This window comes from Lagenorhynchus albirostris, chromosome 15 (genome assembly GCF_949774975.1).
Source record: "Lagenorhynchus albirostris chromosome 15, mLagAlb1.1, whole genome shotgun sequence".
NCBI classification, from domain to species: domain Eukaryota; kingdom Metazoa; phylum Chordata; class Mammalia; order Artiodactyla; family Delphinidae; genus Lagenorhynchus; species Lagenorhynchus albirostris.
The window spans coordinates 14,065,473-14,079,398 of NC_083109.1; the positions used below are offsets into that span (position 1 = coordinate 14,065,473).

Sequence of the window (13,926 nt, forward strand, 5' to 3'; positions counted from 1 at the left end):
GGAACTTGTCCTTAAAAGAACAGAGACACCAGAGATCTCTCCTCTCAGGCACGCAAGGAAAGGTCACGTGAGGACACAGCGAGAAGGTCGCCATCTTCAAGCCAGTAAGAGACCTCTCGCCAGAAACAATCTATCAGCGCCTCAGTCTGGGACTCCCCACTCTTCTAGAACTGTGAGCAAATACATTTCTGTTGTTTAAGCCACCCAGTCTAGGATATTTTGTTAAGGCAGCTAGAGCAGACTAATACAGTATATCCTCTCCTTGGGATAAAACTTCCATAAAGGCAGGACTCGACTGTTAGCTCAGGGCTGTACGCTGGCCGGCACCTAGCACGCTGCCTGAAGCAGGGCTGGTGCTCATGAATGTTTGTTGAGTGAATGACAGATGGTCTTTCCTGCACATATAGCCACCTCTCCCCACTGCCTGTACTTGCCATTGTGTAAACCAGTGGTTGTCAAGGGCACTGTGGTACCAGTAGGGGTGCTTGGAAATTGCGGGGACACAGTAGCATTTAGTAGGTAGGAGACAGGAGTGCTAGATATTCTGAAATTCATGGACTAGTCCAGGAAAATGAAGGATTTTCCAGGTCCTGCCTGACTTTTGAATATCTGACCAGACAGTCACATAGATGAAGACCTGGCTTTAATGATCTGATCCTACAACACAGGGGTTGGCTAACTACAGTCCCAGGGCCAAATCCAGCTCACCACCTGTTTTTAAATGTAAGATTTTATTGGAAAACAGGCTTGCCCACTTATTTACATATCATGTATGGCTGCTTTCAAGCTATAATGGCAGAGTTACAAGTAATTGGGAGAGAGATCTATGGCCTGAAAAGTCTAAAATAGGTACTACCTGGCCCTTTAACTAAAAAAGTTTGCTAACCCCTGTCTTGGCACATCAGTTCATTTTACCCGTAAATACAAAGGACTTTTTCCCCCTGCGTTTTAGCATCCACTAAACTTTGCAGTAATGCTACTTATAATGTATTCAACTGCAACTGTACTGCACTATAATGTGTTCGATTATTCTTAATCGACTATTTGACAATATTCAATTATGCTATGTAGAAAACAAGAAAAAGATATGGGATGCAATTGGAAAATGGGCAGAAGACCTAAATAGACATTTCTCCAAAGAAGACATACAGATGGCCAATAGGCACATGAAAAGATGCTCCACATCACTAATTATTAGAGAAATGCAAATCAAAACTACAATGAGGTATCACCTCACACTGGTCAGAATGGTCATCAATAAAAAGTCTACAAATAACAAATACTGGAGAGGGTGTGGAGAAAAGGGAGCCCTCCTACACTGTTGGCAGGAATGTAAGTTGGTGCAGCCACTACGGAAAATAGTATGGAGCTTCCTCAGAAAACTAAAAATAGAATTACCACGTGATCTAGCAATCCCACTCCTGGGCATATACCCAGACAAAACTATAATTCAAAAAGATACATGCACCCTTACGTTCACAGCAGTACTATTCACAATAGCCAAGACATGGAAACAACCTAAGTGCCCATTAACAGATGAATGGATAAAGAAGATGTGGTACATTTATTCAATGGAATACTACTCAGCCATAAAAAAGAACGAAATAATACCATTTGCAGCAACATGGATGCTGCTAGAGATTACTATCATATTAAGTGAAGTAAGTCAGAAAGAGAAAGACAAATACCATATGATATCACTTATATGTGAAATCTAAAATATGGTACAAATGAACCTATCTACAAAACAGAAACAGACTCACAGACATAGAGAACAGATCTGTGGTTGCCAAGGGGTAGAGGAGGGATGGACTGGGAGTTTGGGGTTGGTAGATGCAAACTATTACATTTAGAATGGATAAAAACAAGGTCCTACTGTATAGCACAGGGAACTATATCCAATCTCCTGGGATAAACCAGAATGGAAGAGAATATAAAAAAGAATGTAGGCGCATAGCACAGGGAGATCAGCTCGGTGCTTTGTGACCGCCTGGAGGGGTGGGATAGGGAGGGTGGGAGGGAGGGAGACGCAAGAGGGAAGAGATACGGGAACATATGTACATGTATAACTGATTCAATTTGTTATAAAGCAGAAACTAACACATCATTGTAAAGCAATTATACTCCAATAAAGATAAAAAAAAAACAAAAAAAGAATGTAGGGAATTCCCTGGCAATCCAGTGGTTAGGACTCAGAGCGTCCACTATGGGGGGGTCACGGGTTTGATCCCTGGCTGGGGAACTATGATCCCGTATGCCTCATGGCACGCACCACCCCACCAAAAAAAACCAAAAACCACTACCAAAGATAAAAGTATAACTGAGTCACTTTGCTGTACAGCAGAAATTAGCACAACACTGTAAATCAACTATACTTCAATAAAGAAAAAAAAATTCATTTCCCCCCTCCCAAGAAAAAAGAGATAGGATGGATGAAACATAAGAAGCATTATATAAACTTAGGCAAGTAGCTTGTGAGATACGGGCAAAATTCTAAAGATGTGTTAAGAACAGAGAATAAGAAAGTTAGTCACCTTGTATGATGCATTAAAAATAGAATGAACGGAACATGTGATAAAAAGGATGGAAGAGACATAAGTGTTACTTATATAGAAAGGAGTGAAAGGAGGAGGTCTACCTTAAACAGTAAGAGGAACCTGTTTCTGCCATCTCTACGCCGACAGTTATGTCAACCCCAAATTGGCCACCCGCTGATGACAACCAGTCTGTGGCACTCTGGCCCCAAGCACCCTCTGCCCTAGAGATACAGCTGAAAGTCACAGCTGCCCGTCAGGGTACCCAGAGAGCTCCAGTGGAACCAGGCAGATTGCCCGTCTCCCACAGAGCAGGGTGGGCTGACTCTCCAGGTAGCCTTCACCTGATGAGCCCCTCGTTCAGCTTGAATTCCAGTCCCACTGACCACACACACCATCATCAGGAAGGCTGATGGGGCTGAGAGAGAGAGACAGGACGTACACAGAACCCAGGACCCAGGCCGTGTGGCCCTTCCACCTCCATGTACCCTGTCCTAAATGGGTCAACTCCATCTCTCTCCCCTTGTTTTTCAGTTTAAGTCGATTTAATAAACCATGTTATCTGAGCATCTTAATTTGTTCTATGAGCCTATCCCTATGACCTCTGGGGGAACATGTCCCTGAAGGCTGTCAGTGCTTCAGGGCCATTTCCCAAGGATGCCATCACTGTCAGTAGAAGGATCGCTGTCCTTTGGTTTGGATTTTTCCAAGGCTTGTCTACTGTTCTGGAACTTCACGCTGCCGACGGCCACACTGCTGTTGATGTCTGGGCTGGCCGTGTAGCCCAGCTTGTCAGCCATGATCTTGTGAGTCTTCGCATGGGTCTGTCTGACTATTTCATCATGTCCTCTAGTGGGGTCATGCCTGGGCAATTACATGTTCAAAAATACAGTTTACAAATTACTTTCTTTATTTTACAGTAAGGGCATTCTGCTTGACTTAAAAAGATACATGTAAGTAGGTTAAATTATGTACAAATTAAATTTCAAGAGAGTGAAGGGGCCTTCTAGGACATTTGTTATAAAAAGGGGGCACTGGGTCTGATGGGGTTAGAAACCTGGATGTAAACAGCCCTGGTGTCCAGGCTGCTCTCCACTCAAAGACCTCAACTACCTTCCGAGGGAAACTGGGCTTGAAAATGAAGCTCCTTCCCTGGGCTCCAGAGAGAGACAGACCAGGAGCTTCCTCTCCCTAATGGTCCAGATACCTCCCGTCCACACCCCACAATCAATCCATCAGCAATTCCACACTCAAAATAGACCCAGAATCTGACCACTTCTCCCCACCTCCACCTCGACCTGCAAGTCAAGCCTCCATCATCTCTCACCTGAACTACTGCAGTCACTTCCACACTGGTCTCCTGCTTCATTCTTGCCCTTGCAGTCTATTCTCTACGTGGTGGCCGGAGAGAGCTTGTTAAAACTAAGATGTATCTTGTCACTCCCCTGCTCAAAACCCTCCACTGCTCCCCATGTCTTATAGTGAAACTGAGCAGGACCCCGTGGGGCTCCTGGGCACAAAAGCCTTTCTGTGTCCCCCATTCCTTGTTTGTAGGGGACAGACTCCAGCCTCTGTGACCTTTCCTGAGTCCCAAAGGGCAGATTCAAACAGTTGCTAATCAGGGAAGGGAGGGGATGCAGAGACAAGGGAGGAACAGCCCAGAAACAGTAATGCAGCCTCAGGGCAGGTTCCTGGTCCCACCTCAAGGGACACACATAACAGTATCTTTTGAGCTCTTTATAGAACTAAAACCCCAATAAATGGAAGAAGTCAGTGCTCTTCATTCCAGAGAAGACCACCCGAGGCCAGATTAAAAGGAACCAGAGAAACTCATGAGACCAGATTAAAGGAGTGCAGGCCCTGCACACACCCTAATCTTATCAGCAACCCCACCCTTAAACCATTGGTATAAAACTCCTCACCAAATCCTCCCGGGTTGGGACACACAGTTCCTGAGGGCAGGAGCCCGCTGTGTTCCCCTTTGCCTGGCAAAGCAAAAAAGCTATTCTTTTCTACTTCACCCGAACTTTGTCTCAGAGATTCCATTCGGTGCCGGTGCACAGAGACTGAGTTTTCAGCATCCGTACTCAGAGCAGAAGCCAAAGTTCTCTCAGTGGTCCCACAGGGCCTTCCTGAGCAGCCCTCCCATCCCCTCCCCTCCCCTCCCCCCTACTAGTTACCCTCACCCAACTCCAGCAGTAACCAGGTTACGAGTTAGTTTTTAATCACCCCTTAGAATCGCACTGCCCAATATGGCAGCCACCAGCCACATTTATGTTTACATTATAATTAATTAAAAATCAAACAAAACTGAAACTTCAGCTCCTCAGTTGCACCAGCCACATTTCAATGCTCAACAGCCACATGTGGCTAGCAGATGCCACACTGGACAACACAGATAAGAACATTTCCATCATCACAGAAAGGTCTGTAGGCCAGCGCTGCCTTAGTGCGCTGTTGTTTATAAAAAGCCTTCCTGATCCCCAAACTGACTCTCAATCTCTCCAGCTGTTTTCATCGGTCCCCTCCAGCGGTTTTTGGAGATGTGGGTGACCAAATCAAACTTGTTCTGTGACCAGAGGAAAAGACCATCCATTTAACCTCGATATGTCCTAAATCCAGCAGACTTCAGCTCAAGCGGGACGCAGCAAACCCACCAACACATGTGAAGGTGGCGAGAAGGTAACCAGCAGGGCGGAGGCACTGCATGGTACAGGAGCGCTAACAGGTATCAGAAAACATCACCCACGTCATCGTGCGCAGAAGAGTTGCTGATTCACACCAGGAAACCTGACCTCAGTCCAGGAACCCGAGGGATGCCAAGCCTGGCTCCTGTCTTGACCAACACAGTGAGACCAGGCAGACTTAGCCTGCTCAAAACTAGCTGAGCCAGGACAGCCTGAAGGTCACTGCTGCCCAGAAGAAACAGGGAAATACCTGACTTCACAGGAGGCCACTGGGTTCCAACTCAGCTATAACCACACCCACCATTCAAATCTTCTGGGGCGTGCCTCACTGGTGAAATAAATCAGAGGTGGGGACCAAAAATAGTGATCTTTCCAGCTCCCCAAGTCATCACTTGGCTTGGAATTTTCTCCTTCCATTCCTGGACTCACAATCTGTGGTTCAATTAAGAAAATATGGAACCAGATTACAAGATAGAGGCATAAAGGGCAGCCTGATACATGTCTGTCTGCTTCATAAGGTATTTTAAAGAGTGTTTAAATCCATTGTCAATATTGAAAAAGAATGAGAGTTTTACTTAAAATATAGTTTTGAGGATTATCTTGAAAAATGGAAAGATCTGGCCTCTCTGGGGTCCCATTCTAGTGTAGTAGCAGTGAGCTAAAGCTGAAATAACACCCCCCCAACCCCCCACCAAGTCTGATGGGTGTGTACCCTCCAACGGCCACAGCCTTTACCACTCCCTGTAACAGTACGCCTAGCTCACTTCGCTTTTATTTACAAAATCACATCGGGGAGGAGTTTAATTCACGGAACTGTAGAATCGCTTGAAAAAGAGTAACAATTTGTTTCTGATTTGAGACAGTAGACATTTCATTCCAGGGTGCCATTTGGTTTGTTTTGTTTGTGTGTTTTTGTTGCTCTGACGTTTCTTCTGGTGTTCTCTGCCACACCAAAACAAAGACAAAAACAAAACAAACACCCACAGTCCAACCTGTCAGTCTTTTCATTGATGACGTCTGGATTTCTGAGTCATGGTTACAAAAGCCTTTTCCACTTCAAGGTTATAAAAATTTTGTTCATTCTTGTTCTAGTACTTTTATAGTTTTACTTTTGATGTTTAAACTGTTGATCCATTTGGACTTTTTTCTGGTATATAGTGATAGGAATGGATCTTTTTTCCCCCCTGATGGCTAGCCAGTTGTTCCAGTACCATTCACTGAATACTCTGTCTTTTACCACTGACTTAAGGTGCCATCTGCCCCACGTGCTGAACTTCCTGACATGTTTTGCCTCATTCTGGACTGTACGTTCTCCTCTACTAGTCATTCAGTCTATTCAAATACCTGAACCACACTATTTTGATTATTGAAGCTCTATGTTTCAATACAGGTATGCTTAGTACCTTACCACTCTTCTTTGGTACAGTTTTTCAAGTCTAATCTCCTAGTTCACAGAAAAGGAAACACAAAGTGGTCAAAGATCTGAAAAGATGCTCAACCTTGTACGACACACCTAGAAATTAGTAGCACGCTGAGATACTGTTTTTCTTGTGTATCAGACTGGCAAAAACTCCAACGTTAGATTACACTGGGTTGGCAAGACATGCACTCTCAGACACTGCTGGTGGGAGTTTAAATCGCTAGGATACCTATGGAGGGTAACTTGGCGATATCTACCAAATTTAAATAGGGACTGTCTCCTTGACCCTGAATTCCACTTTTGGGAACCTGCCCATCAGATATACTTGCAGAAAACCAAAATGATATACATATACGGATATTCATAGCCATATTGGTGGTAATTGCAAAAGACTGGAAACACCCAATAAGGAACTGGTTAAATCATTTACAGCACACCATTCAACGGAATAATAGGCATCTGTGGAAAGAATGAGGAATCACTTTCTATAGACTGACTTAGAAAGTTCCCCAAGGTATATAGCTAACTGAAGAAAGCGAAGTGCAGACAGTGTGTATAGTATGTTACCTATGAAAACAAAAATATATACAAGTGTTTTTGCTATAATCTGAGAGGCCATACATTGTGCAAAATTGTGCACTAAAATAATGGGGCCTATGGGGAAAAACAGGGTTGAGGCAGATTGCTCAAAAGCAATGCAACTTAGTAACCACAGCATTAACAAAAGCAATAATAATCCCAATAAAAATAATAGCACAGTGAAAAAATAAATAAGTACTATACAGAGAAGTGTCACATTAAATACAGCACTTCCCCTTAAAAAGGAGGTGAACGTATCTTGATGGAAGGGGGTGTACAGATGACAGAGGTGTTGAACTATGGAAACAAGGGCAAAATGCACAAAGATTGGGGGAAGCTGCGACATAAGTTCTTCAAAAACAGAGCACATGGCCAAATTGAGGTCAGAGGAAAAATACGGGTCACCAGAGACTGAACTGTATTCCTACAAGGCTTGTTGCCTTTACCTGTGCTATGTATTTTGCATTCAGCTGCTGTTACAATATGTGCTGGGAAAAAATGCCAATGAATCAATGCAGCAGTACCTCCAGTTCTGGCCAAGACTGAGTCCCAGGGACTGGATTTACCCTCCAACAGGAAATAGTTTAAAAACTAGATTGCCAAGACATTGGGCATCAGATGTGAAAGACAATGATCCTTGAGAGAGAGGAAACAAGTGGTGACTGTAAGACTGTCCCAGTGTAGAGAGCTTCCAAGGAGGAGGACCCAGGTCATACCCACTGATCTCTCTGAATTGAGGAGATGGAGCTGCAAGTCCAGAGAGGCCAAGGTGGTCAGAATTTGCAGAGCAGGGTACCAGAAAAGAGAGGGCTGCACAGAGAGAGTGCGCTGAAGATTTGCAGAGAGTTCCCTGTGACAGTTCACTTGAGAACTGACTAGCACATGCCTGTGAAGAAATTAGTCAAGGCCAGGAGAGAACCACTTGGTAAGATTAGAAGGAACAATCCTCAGAGCTCATAACAGAATTGGGAATAGTTCCTCTTCCCACCAGCCCGACTGGAGAACCTCATAATTCATGGGGCATTGGGAGGAATACTCAGAAAGGTGTGCCTCAGTGCTGGGAAAATCTGCTAGGCAGAGACAGCTCTAGACCAGATGCTGCTCTGCTTCCCCTGAACGAAGCTTAAAGCAAGACTTGAAAGACCCAATCTACTTCTATGTAACAACTGCATCTCGGAGCAAAGCTCAAGAATATTCACAGGAATACAAAGCTATCCAGCACCCAACAAGGCAAAATTCACAGGTCTGACATCCAATCAAAACTTATCAAACATGCAAAGAAGCAGGAAAATATAACTTATAATGAGGAGAAAAATCAATGGAAACCTCAAAATGACACAGATGACAGAATTAGTACACAAGCACATTAAAACAGTACTGTATTCTGTCTGTTCAAGGAGCCAGAGGAGACATTGGACATGTTAAGTAGAGACATGGAAGGTAAAAAAAAAAAAAAAAAAAAAAAAAAAAAAAGACCCAAATCAAACTTCTAGAGATGAAAACTATGTATAAGATGAAAAAAAAAAAAAAAAAAAAAGACTGGAGAGTAATTAACAAGCAGATCAGATACTGCAGAAGAAAAGATTAGTGAACTTGAAGACACGGGTGGGGGGGAATATTTGAATAATGGCCAAAATTTTTCTAAATTTGATAAAAACTATAAACTCACAGCTCTAAGAAGCTCAATGAACACAAAGCACTAGAAGCACGAAGACTCTACACCAAGACCCACGAAAATTAAATTGCTTAAAACCAGTGATAAGGAGAAAATCTTAAAACAAATGAACCAAGATACCTTTGGAGTCATACTGACATCATCTCCTTGTTTATGAATCACATGAGTTAGTTCTTGTCACAGAACTATGCAATATAATAGACTGTGTTCATGACTGCTTATATCTGCAGAAGGAAATTCTGGATGGGTTCGCGAGAACCTAGTACAGTGGGTTAAGTATTGGGGATTTAGAAGCTGAATGGCTGTTGGATGAGGGTGGCATAGAGATTTCTGTAGATGTTTAAAGTCGATAAATGCATAACCTGCTCAAAAATTAATATAAAGGAGTAACTTTAAATGTACGTTCTTTTTCTTATTACAAAAGGAAATACATTGGCAGGAAGGGAATTAGGGAATGATGGCTAATGGGCATGGAGTTTCTTTTGGGGGTGATGAAAATGTTGAGGGATTAAGATAGTGGTGATGGTTGCACAACTTTGTGAATACAGTGAAATCATTGAATTTTACACTTTAAAAGGATGAATTTTATGGTATGTGAATTAATCTCATCAAAAAATAAATTAACTAAAATACATGAAAAAAAAGGAATACATGCATGTTCATCATTAAAAAAATTACAGAATCAAAGAATTTTAACACAGGAACGGGCCTAATGGTCATTACAGCCAGGGCTTCCCAGTGAGCAGAGAACATTAGTGTGGGCAGAGGGTCCCTGTTCAAGTCTACCTGGGAAAACTGACTACTGAATTCTCTTGGAGAGTCACAAGGTGCATCAGTCTGCAAAGGCTCTGAGAAGTCCTGGAGCGAAGACATCTAACTTCATGCTACACACTATTTACCAAATGTGTTTGATGTATTTGACAATGACCTTCCCCAACCTCTTTATTTTTCAGTGAGTATTTGTGAGCGCTAGAGCTGTGAAACACAGATCGTGAAAGTTCAGTGACTTGTCCAAAGTCGCACAGCTTGCTGGTACCAGAAATGGTGCTAGATTTCACAAGTCCAGCACAAACGGACCTCAGAGGTCTTGGGCTGAGACCATTAGCTTAGATCCTTCCACTGGACTTTTGGTTTTCCTACACATCCTCGAATCACACATTTCCATGTTGCTCCTGAATGGCTCACGTTGGGTTCCGAGGTCAGTATTAACAACCCCTGCCTTTGGTAAATACAAAAGTAAATTTCCATAGAAAAAGGCGCTTCCACTGCTTTTAAGGCCCCCCTTTAATGCAGATTTCACCAGAAGGGGAGTTGATGCTGATGTGGGTGGCTCAACAGCCTCAAATTGGCATTCCTCTTTTCTCTTACCAAAATTATTTCCTGAAACTAAGAGTTCAGGAAAGAGAAGTGAAGTTGGGAAAAACGTAAGACCCTCAAATCTGAAACTAGGATAAAAATAATATTTTACATTTGTAGAGCACTTAGTTTGTGCCAGTGCTGTTCGAAATATTTCACACACATTAACTCATTTAATTATCACGGCACCCCACGCGTAGGTACTACTCGTATCCCCATTTCACAGGGGAAGAGACCGAGGTACTAGGAAGTAACTCAGCTCAAAGTCACAAGCTGGTACATGGATTGCACAACTGGGAAGTGAACTCAGCCTGACTTCAGAGTTACTGCTTTTAACTCTCATGTTACAGAAGCAATGCAAGACATAATAAAAAGTACACCCAGCCTTGATGGACCTCATCGGATGTGCCCATGGCCGTTCCATCTAGTCCTCCAACAGCCCCATGGGGTCATCTCTCTTGCTATGATGCTAGTTCCACAGGTGAGGAGAGTGAGGCCCGGAGAAGCCAAGCGCCTCACCCAGGTCATGCCTTGGGACACAGCCTAACTGCAACCGGGTCCAGGGCTCTTAACCCCTCTGGGGCACCAGCAAGTTCTTACACCACACTCTCAAGATGTTCTTTTCTTCTCTTTTTAATCTTTGTGGTCACTTCCGTGAACAGCAGTGTTTTAGCAGGAGAAGCCAAAGGAACAACAACAAAAGTCAAACCCATAAGAAATACATTTCAGCTACAAAAACTCCGGGTGAACTTAAAAAAAGAAAATAAACAACCATGAAAAAGCTAAAGGAGCGCCATGAACTTCTCTCTCCTACGTTTCCTGCACATTAGGTGGGGGGCAATGCTATCTAAGCAGATACAGATCTCCAACCAGGGCCTTGTGGCAGGGGGAGACGGCAAGATGGCTCTGCTGAGATGTTTGGAAGTTTCTGAGATCAGGTAGAGGACCTAGGGAGAGGTATCCCAGCTTACTTAATGCTTGATCTGGGACCCTACACAAGCCACTCTGCTGCGGTGACTCAGTTTACGCATCTGTAAACGATGGAGTGGTCTCTCTCTACTCAGGTTCTTTTTGCTTCTATAAAATGATGATTTTAATTCTTAGAAAGGAAAAGGACTCAGCTCGGCTTCTGAACATGGACCAGTTTTACGCCAAGTCGATACTTTCAGGCCTAAAATTCAGTCTCAATCTCCTTCTTCATTCCCTTCTTTGTCCAAAAAACTAAGCTCAACCAATGTCTTCCATTCTGAAATGCACAGAGAGTAGTTGGAGAGTTTATTTCTCCTCTGGAACAACTTGAAAAAAGAAGTTAATAGGAAGCACATGGGCATGGTGTGTGAGCCTTCTATATGTTTGTGTTTGAAAAAAAAATACTTAAGGAGGAATATGTCAGGCTTGCAAAACGCCTGGGCTGTCTCAAGAGCAGTTTATGGCCATTAGCATTAGACTGAAGGCAGTTAATTGGGACAAAATCCAGCTGGCATTTGGGCCATGAAGACGATAAGAAAATAACCTGGACTATTCCTGTGGTAGGGTGGGAACAGAGCAGCAGATGTTTTTCCATTTGTGAGGGGCTGATGGGGATGGAGGCGGGTCGTGGGGTCTAGGCCAGGGCTCATCCACGGAGGATCATCTTCTAGATGGATCTATGAGAGTGTGGAGGGCAGGATGGTGTTGGGGTTACGTGCCTGGGCTCTGGAGTGGAACCACCTGGCTTCGAATCCCATTGCCACAGCCATGTGACCTTGGGCAAGCTACTTTACCACGTTGTGCCTCAGTTTTTCCACCTGTAAGATGGGGATAATTACAGAACCTACGTCACAGGGCTACTGGGAAGATCAAGGGGAATGGTGTATACGCAGAGCTAGGGCGGTATCTGGAGTCCTGAAGGAGTACGGGAAATAGCGCTTGGAGGAAACAGCATAGCCTCTGGAATTCTACTCTGAATCCCAGCTCTCAACACTTATTGGCCCTGGGATCCTTGGGTAAGTCACTTCCCCTCTCTGAGCCTCACGTTCATCATGTGTAAAGCAGAGCTGATGCGGCCCACCTCCTATGGCTGCTGCAAGGACCAGAGGAGAAATAACATATTCTCTATGACCCAGTCCAGGGAGGCCTCCTGCTTCACTTTCCAGTCTCATCTCACCTACTCTCTACACCCAGATTCATGAGACTCCTTTGGACTCTTTCAACACTGCAAGCCTTTTCCTGCCTCCAGGCATTTGCCCTTGCTGGGCCCTCTGCCTGGGCTGTCCAGTCTCCAGCTACTCACAGGCTGGCTTCTTTCCCTCACTCAGGTCTCCCTAACCACCTGGGTAGCGTCCATCACCACTCCTTTCATCATGGCCCATCACACCACCCTGTTTTGGTCCTTCACGCGATTTAGCACAATCTGTAAGGATCGATTTACTTAATTGATCATTGTCTGTCTCCTTAGAAGCCCTGAGGCAGTCAGTTCCATTTCTATAAAAAGAGCTGAAAAAAACTGGTTGAGATTGACCCAAATGCAAGTTCAAGTTCACTGTCTTCACAAGCCTTTATGATCAGGATTGTGTCATAATTCACTCTCCATTTGAGGAGGGGTCACAGCAGCTTATTCCCTTCAGTGGGACTCAGAAAAACCGCCCGGGGAGACAGAGATGACAGCCAAAGCAGAGGAGGCAGGAGGTACCATGGCGAAGAGCAGGCTTTGAGCGAGGATTGGCTTTGGGAGTTCACCAGACCCCCAAGAGACTTGATGCAACCTGTTTCCCACTGCACTTGCAATAAAATCTAAGCTCCTTGCCCTGACGCTGGGCAGGTCAGGCATTCCCTCCCTCTATGACGCAGTTTCTCCTCCTATAAAATGGGAATTATGCCAGAACCAACACTTTGGAGTGTCATGAAGGTTGTATGAGATGATTAGCCACCTCTTGTGGCACGTGGTGAGTGCTTGGTCAATGTTAGCTGATGGTGTCATCAACAAACTCCGTTGCAGATCTTTACATGGAAGCTATTCCAAGGTCTGGGCGTTAATGCTCATCACCTCCTTTCTTTTACGTACCCCTAAGATCACTTGCTGTCTCTTCACAATGCTTTTTCCTGAAAGGCTGACCTTGACATCCATTTAAATTGTTTCCTTAATTAAAAAGACGAAGCCGCAATACCTGCATTTTTTTTTTTAAAGAAAAGTAGCATCATGTATTAGCCCACTTCCTTGTCATTGCTCTTTTGGTTTTGCATTTTGCATATTACTTTTTAGACTGTTGGTGGTCATTTTTACCAGCTTTCATGAAGAAAAAAAATACCAGGGTGAGGATCCCCCAAATTACTGCCACCAGCCCTCTGCTCCATGCATCAGCTCCAACATGCTCCCCATGGGGCACCAGAGAAGAGAAGGGGCCTTTGGATGGTAACAGAGTGCAGGTGGGCACAGGAGAACCCAGCAGGCTGGTTTCTTAGGGTATGCGGGGTGGGAGTCACACACTGGAGTTTCTTCCCTTTCTAAGGCTACCCAGTGGGGATGCAGAGCCCAGAACTTCCTGCCTGGAATAATAGCTCCTTTACCTACTGTCCAGTATTCCCAACACCAGGCATTTCTCTGAGCCTACAATGGACTTGCCTGTCCCATCACAGTTAAAATCAAAGCCAACACCTTCCCTCAGTCCTCAAGGCCCTGCATGATTCGGTCCTGCT

The 13,926-nt window shown here is 44.3% G+C and overlaps 1 protein-coding gene across 3 annotated transcripts in view; it reads right to left on the bottom strand.

The window, feature by feature from the left end:
- Window positions 1–13,926, bottom strand: part of EYA2 (EYA transcriptional coactivator and phosphatase 2) — a 255,735-nt gene that overhangs the window by 133,249 nt on the left and 108,560 nt on the right. The gene's annotated exons all lie outside the window — the stretch shown is intronic.